The sequence below is a fragment of the Heptranchias perlo genome, chromosome 5, assembly GCF_035084215.1.
Source record: "Heptranchias perlo isolate sHepPer1 chromosome 5, sHepPer1.hap1, whole genome shotgun sequence".
NCBI lineage: Eukaryota > Metazoa > Chordata > Chondrichthyes > Hexanchiformes > Hexanchidae > Heptranchias > Heptranchias perlo.
In genome coordinates, this window is record NC_090329.1 from 54,475,897 (window position 1) to 54,483,492 (window position 7,596).

A 7,596-nucleotide genomic window follows, 5' to 3' on the forward strand; every position below is an offset into this window, starting at 1 on the left:
TTATTGATTTTGTAGTTGAAAAAAAACGGAGCATTTTGAACAGGTGGGTTGGAGGTGAGTAAGTACTTAGTTATTGATTTTGTAGCGCGACCGCAATCTGGCTCCAACACGCCCACTTCCTGGTTTAACGTGGGTGCGTCTGAATTAGCGCGCAGCCAGCGGGCGGGTAGTTAGCACGTCAATTAAGATCGTTGATAGGTTTTTTTTTAATTGATTCTTAAACATAAACAAATTTAACATCTCCTGCATGGCTTTCCCGGGGCTTCTGAAGCTCACCAGTGAAACGGAGGCGAGATTTAGCCAAAGCTAATTTGGGCTTTTAAACCTGCGATTGATCCATCTCAATAAATGCTCAGGTATTGCAGCTGGTCTCAGTTCTCTCAGGCAAACATTTGGCTGAGAGTTCTTGTGTTGAGACATCTTTATCAAAACTCTGGAGCCCCTCAAACTGACAAAATCAGGAAGGTGGGTGGGGGGTGGGGGGAGCGGAAATGGATGTATTCCAGAGGACATCTGAGGAGGAAAATGACCATCCACGGCAGCCACGTCGTGCTTTGTTGGGATCGGCAGGTGCACAAGACAGAGGTACACAACAAGGATCTAGAAAACAGCAGAGAGGGGAGCAACAGAGGGGCCAAAGTCACAGGAGGCACTAACCACACATAAGAACATAAGAAATAAGAGCAGGAGTAGGCCAATCGGCCCTTCGAGCCTGCTCCGCCATTCATTAAGATCATGGCTGATCTGATCCTAACCTCAAATCTAAATTCATGTCCAATTTCCTGCCCGCTCCCCGTAACCCGAGAGAGTGTATAGGCAGATGCTGAGCTTCTTGGACCTCTCGGAGAATCAGTGCCTATGCAGACTCAGATCGAGTCGGCTGGTAGTCACAGACACCTGCAGCTTCCTTGAGGAAGAGCTGCTCCCGGCTGGACCTGGTGGCCACGCATTGCCCGTTGCAGTGAAAGTAACCACCGCCTTCAATTCCTTTGCCTCCCGATCCTTCCAGGGCGCCGCCGGTGACATCTCCAGGGTGTGTCAGTTGTCGGCACATAAATGTACAAGGCAGGTGACGGACGGGTTGTTTGCCAAGGTGTCCGATTACGTGAACTTCTCCCGCAACGCCAATAGCCAGAATGAGCGGGCAGTGAATTTCGCCTCTCTGGCTGGCTTCCCATGGTTGCAGGGCGCAATCTGTTGCACACACATGGCAATCCAACGATGACCATGAGCCAGGAGTCTTAATAAACAGAAAGGGTTATCACTCCATCAATGCACAGCTGGCATGCAAACACAAGCAGCAATTTATGCAGATGTGCGCCAAATTCCCTGGCAGCTGTCATGGTGCGTTCATTTTGCGCCAGTCCAACATTCCAGACCTCTTCCAAACAGGAGACAAGGGATACCTCCCGCAAACTTGGCTGACACCTGTGAGGAACACCACCAACGAGGCACAAGATACAACCAGAGCAATACAACCAGATCCACATGACCAACAAGTGTGTCACTGAGCAACCATAGGGCATGTTGAAGATGCGCTTCAGGTGCCTGGATAGGTCTGGAGGTGTCCTTCAGTACTTGCCATCAAGGGTCTCCAGAGTAATCATGGTGTACTACATCTTGCACAACACAGTGCAGCAGAGAGGTTTACAGGTGCAGGACGAAGGCGCTTGTCAATCATCCTCTGCTGGCGACTACATTGAAGAAGAGGATAAAGAGGAGGAATATGATGAAGGGGCACCCATCACCAGACCAGCCATGCACATTGCTGCCCGGGATGTCCTCATCTCTCACAGGTTCTCTTAATAACAATGGCAAAAGAGAGACATTGAGATGCTCAGGCCGGCTGGCACAAACACCACAACCAACTCCCCCCCCCACCCCCTTTGCACAAAACATTCCTTCAACCACGCAAACACCCATTTCACATCCACCCAATGGGCACCGTCATGTATTGGCATTCATCATGAAGCAAATGAAAGGGCAACTTAAGACTCGGGACGCTATCATGGCCAAAATGTGTAAGTCATGCTAGTCAATACATTTGATGTGCCAATATAAAAAAAATGCAAACTTAACAACATAACATTTCTTCAAACACCCTTTTGCATACCCTTGGTAAATTACAATTGCTTGAACTTATGCTTCCTATCGCTTCTACACGGTGCATCCCTTGTGGCTGCAGCAGAGGTGATGGCAGGCAGCTCAGATCCTCGCCCTGACTGCTGAGATGCTTGTGATCTCTGGGTTTTAGAATCCGTGAGGGCCCCACCAAAGACTGCTCCACCTGCAACTGTGCTCAAGAGAGGAGGCAGCATTTCGGGTGCTGGTTAGGGGGGCGGAGGGGTTGGGGCAACAGGTGAGAAGTGGGAGCGCTTTGGGCGAAGATCCCACTTCCACGTCCCCTTTCGCCATTATCCCAATCCCGGGCCAGCACCACGTCACTCCCACCACTCTGCTGGACAGCAGCTTGGTACACATCTGTGACGTGTTGCATGGCCACAGATAAGGTACCTATCATCCTGTTGATGGCGGCAGACATCTCCTGCACGGCCGTGGTCATGGCCAACATAGACTCATTTGGGAGCCGTGCTTGAAGCTCCACGGAGATGGCCACTCTCTCCATTGCAGACATTCTCACACTTACCTGCGACATCGATCCACTAATGTTGGAGTTGGACTCCCCCACCCTCTCCATTATCGTGGAGAGCGTGAAAGGTACATTTTCCAGTACCTCGCAAAAGTGCAGCTGTACCTCAATCATTCTCATTCCCAACAATGGCCCCTGGGGTCCATCTTCTGTACCCAGCTGACCAGAGCGTGGAGAAGAATGCACCCTCCGAAGCGGATTCTCCACAGCTGCCCCTGCCACCAATGTCTGCTCGTGCTCATTATGAATCACCAGGTGACAACCCAACCAACTGGTTAACATGACCCACCCAAGTGCCAGTATCTGCGCTGGTGCATGGCTATGAGTGCTGTGACGGTGCACCCTCAGAAGGAATGAGGTCCTCTGAGGAATCGATTTCATTCAACTCTGTATTCTTCTTCTACATGTGAAGGCCCTGGAAGACAACAGAAAGCAATATGAATTAATCATGGCAAAGTACCAATCACCACACCAAGTTTCTCATAATTCGGTCATTGATGAAATAAAAATCACGTGTGTGAAAGGTGTTAAGTTCTGTCACCCCAGGCATATGCAGGGTCCCAGTCTCTCCATCTCCAATAGATAGGGATGCCAATGTCCCATTTATCTCCATGGCCTCCTCCTCTGCATCTGTCAGCTGGGCTATTTGTGGAGGGCAACCTCCAGTTCTCGCTCCCTCCCTTGCGTTTTGCGCTCCCTTCACCTACAAGGGGCGAAAGAACAGACCTGTGAGTGACTGGCAATGACATACTCACCCAATGGATGCAGTGCATTGGGTGAGGCTGACCGTCAGACAGATGCATCAAAGAGTGACTATCAGACAGATGCATCACATTCATAAGGAATGGGGTGAGTGGGTACATAAATGGGGAGGTGAGGAAGTGCAGAGGAAGTGAAGGATGGTTGCTGCTGAAACTTAAGTGGATGTGAGGAGTGATTGCCAAGACAGAGTTAGAGGAGGGGTGTTGTACACCATAAGATGTGGGTGAATCAACAACTGTACTCAATTTTCCTGACCTGGTTAGGTCATTAAAGAGATTCCTGCATTGCAGCCGAGACCATTCTCCTGCTGCTTATCTATTCTGCCACCTCCAGCCATGCCTTCTTAGTGCCAGGTTTCTTCCTCCCATCGCTTGGGTAAATTAGCTCCCTCCTGGTGCTCACTGCACCCAGCAGTATTTCAAGTGGAGTATTTGTGAAACTGGGTGCTGCCTTTGCTCTCTTAGAATCCACGTCATCACTCCCTCCTTTTTCCTCCAAAATCCATTTTTTGCATTGACCCTTTAAATTGTGGACTTCAGAGCACGCACTACGTCTGCTCCGCAATGCGCTCACTTCACTTCCAGGTTTCCCATTTGAAAATCTACCCACCCGCTCTCTTCCCAGGTCTAGATAAAAATCGTGCCCAATACAATACCAACAGGCCAGAGCCTGCAAATACAGCTGTCACTGAGTATCGTGGCCAAGAGGCAACCAACATAAAGCCTTTGAATGAGGTGGTGACAAGACATGCTGATTTTAATAAAATATAGAGATATATAGAACATACATAAAGATACAGCATGGTATTGCCCACAAGTTGGATGATACACTGTTTTATGAAGGCAGCAGTGTTCTACCATGTATTGCACAATGTACTGGCCCAGATTTTGCAGTAGTAGGGCATCTAATGGCATCTGCAAAGGTAAGTTTAGGCATCTGCAAAGGTAAATGTGCAAAGGTAAGTTTAGGTTTTTAATTTTTTTACGTGGCAAGTTGCTGGAAGTTCGAGCTGATAACGGCGCAGCGAGAGAAACAGGGCATCTGGGACCTGAGTGAACAGGACAATCAACAATCAAATCAAATTGAAGGATTGTGAATTCAATGTCAGGTACAGAAAGAAAAGAGAGGGAAAGAAAGATTGGATTATAAAAGAGAGAAAGAGACAGAAAGAAAAAGTTTGACATTTTTTAAATCTCCAACAATTAATACGTGAAGGAATGAAACTCCACACTTGTAAGAGTTAATTCTCAGTGCCCGAGTGGTTGACTGGCAGTAATTAACACTTATCACGTTGTTGTAAGGGTACTTGGTCTTGAAATGATAAGACTTAACTTTCAGTGGCAAGTTTAGTTCGTATCTGCCACGCAAATACAGCAACTTCACGTCATTCAATGCATGTCAATGGTGAGGCAGACAGCGAAATGCCATTTTCGCAAAGCTAACGGTGGAGCGGCACAATTCGGACAGCAACTTTTGGATATTAGCATTTAACAGCACATCAGCTCCTCACCTGAAATTGCTGTACCATTTACGCATAAATAACAGCGAGCGCCATTAGTCTTGCCGTTAGTTTGAGAGCAAAATCTTGCCCATTGTTCTTCTAATGTGGATCTGTGTAGATAAACAGACGCTAGGTCATTCAGAGTTTAATTGTTGTTTGGGCAGGATGTACGGTAGTCAATTTCAGCTTGGAGTTCAAAGTACAACTATTTTAAGATTGTTCTGCATCTGGAGTATGGCAACATAAAAGTGTGCACAAAAATACATGGTGCCAAAGCAGACAGTCAGAATACGCACAATATTTATTTTATTTGGACCCGTCCAGCAACAATTGTGTCATTAGTGGTTTCTGCTATTGTCAACGTGTTGGTGATCGCAATTTCTAGCCTGAACCACTAACCCTACACCAACCCCAACCACTTAACCCCAAGGCCTACATTGTGCTGTTCAATAGTACCATGTAAGGGGACAGCTGCGGTGCCAATAGCCACTGCGGTGATGCAGATCGGTCGAGTTGTCAATAGTCACTCCGATTTTTATATATCTTATTATTACAGGTATTCAGCAGTAGTTGCCGATGATACAGTATTATTATTGATATTATTTGGTAGAAATTACCAGTGCCAGAGTTACTCTCAGTACTTATATTACCAACCAGCAGTAATTATAAGTGCCACAGATACTCATTATTAAGTGCAGTTACTCTCACTGATGCTATTACTAACTGGCAGTAATTACTGCCAGTCACTCTCACTATTGATATTACTAAGTGGCGGTGCCACAGCAACTGTCACTATTGATATTACTAAGTGGCGGTGCCACAGCAACTGTCACTATTGATGACTACCTGGCAGTTCAAGGTTAATCTCACGATCGATATTACGAATTGGCAGTACCAGTCACCCTCACTATTGATATCACCAATCGGCGGTACTAGTCATTCTCGCTATAATCGGCGACACCACAGTTACTTTCACCATTGAGATCACAAATCGGCAGTGCCACAGTTACTATCACTAGTGATATCACCAATCGGCGGTACCAATCACTTACACTAGTGATATCACCAATCGGCGGTAACAATCACTTACACCAGTGATATCACGAATCGGCGGTAACAATCACTTACACCAGTGATATCACGAATCGGCTTTACCAGTCACTTACACTAGCGATATCACTAATCGGCGGTATCAGTCACTTACACTAGTGATATCACTAATCAGCGGTACCAATCACTTACACTAGTGATATCACTAATCGGCGGTACCTTACACTAGTGATATCACTAATCGGCGGTACCACTTACACTAGCGATATCACTAATCGGCGGTACCACTTACACTAGCGATATCACTAATCGGCGGTACCAATCACTTACACTAGTGATATCACTAATCGGCGGTACCAATCACTTACACTAGTGATATCACTAATCGGCAGTACCAGTCACTTACACTAGTGATATCACTAATCGGCGGTACCAATCACTTACACTAGTGATATCACTAATCGGCGGTACCAATCACTTACACTAGTGATATCACTAATCGGCGGTACCAATCACTTACACTAGTGATATCACTAATCAGCGGTACCACTTACACTAGCGATATCACTAATCGGCGGTACCAATCACTTACACTAGTGATATCACTAATCGGCAGTACCAGTCACTTACACTAGCGATATCACTAATCGGCGGTACCTTACACTAGTGATATCACTAATCAGCGGTACCAATCACTCTGATCGCCGCCGTTAACGACCTTTTACGTGCCGGAGAATTCCCGGCCTCGCTCACCTCGGGGTCTCGGCTCAGCGACAGCGTCGCCTCTCCGCCGCTCGGCTCACCCGGAGCCCGGCGCTGTTGCTCCCATCTCGCGGGGTCACGGTACCGCGTGGAGCCGAAGCGGCCTCTTCCTCCGAGTCGGTATCAACCGGTGGCTCTCTGAGCTCGGCCCGCTCGCTCACCCCTTCCCTCTCCCTCGGGCTGCCGCTGACCCGCTCTCTCCGGCCCTGGGTCACGGCGTGCCGGTCCCTCCGCCTCCGGGCCTCCGTCTCCCGCTGCCTGCCGCTCCGCGAGCCGTTCTCGCCCTCGCTGCCCTGCTCCCTCCTCCGCCTCTCGCTCGCCCCCTCCCCCGAGCCCTCGCCCCTCCTCTCCCGCACTCCCTGCCGCGCGGTGCTCCGGTCTCCCCCCGCTGAGAGTCGCGGTCTCCCGGGCTCCGTCGCGGTCTCCCCACCCACCCACCCCTCCTGCCCGGTCTCTCGGTGTCCCGCTCTCTAACGGTGGGGGGTCTCCGGCCCGGCCGCTCCGCTCCGCCCGCCCCCTTCCTCTCCTCTCCCTCTCTTTGTTTTTCCACAAACAAACCGATGCCAAGTTCCCCTCACTCCGCTTGACATCAACAACGGCCCACCTCATTGGCCGCCTCCCACAGCGGAGCAAAGCGGTCGATGATTGGTTGGTTCCCAGCACTTTTCTTTTGAAAAAGGCCGGTTTGACCCATTTAAAGGGCGCCTCCTCTGTCGGCTCTTTTAGGAGAGGGGTGGGGGGCTTTCACTGGCACAGCCTCCAGCCTCTCCCCATGTCACCAGGGGTCAACACCGAGAGAATGCTTGGAGGTAATTGGGCGGGGAGCAGGAAGAGAAGGTATTGCTGGAGATGCTCTGGTTGCGATTGGATG

At 49.2% G+C, this 7,596-nt stretch overlaps 1 protein-coding gene across 5 annotated transcripts in view; it reads right to left on the reverse strand.

The window, feature by feature from the left end:
• agbl5 (AGBL carboxypeptidase 5) overlaps positions 1-7,048 on the reverse strand; it is a 147,291-nt gene extending 140,243 nt beyond the window's left edge. For 4 of the 5 annotated variants that reach the window (XM_067984374.1, XM_067984372.1, XM_067984371.1 and 1 more), the window contains exons 1-2: positions 6,717-7,047; positions 4,923-5,023 (exon numbers count right to left, since the gene is read on the reverse strand). The gene's annotated coding sequence lies outside the window, so the exon portion shown is untranslated. Of the gene's footprint in view, positions 1-4,922; positions 5,024-6,716 lie in introns of all 5 variants that reach the window. The other variant, XM_067984373.1, reaches the window with a different exon arrangement.
• Between the last annotated feature and the right edge of the window lie 548 nt (positions 7,049-7,596).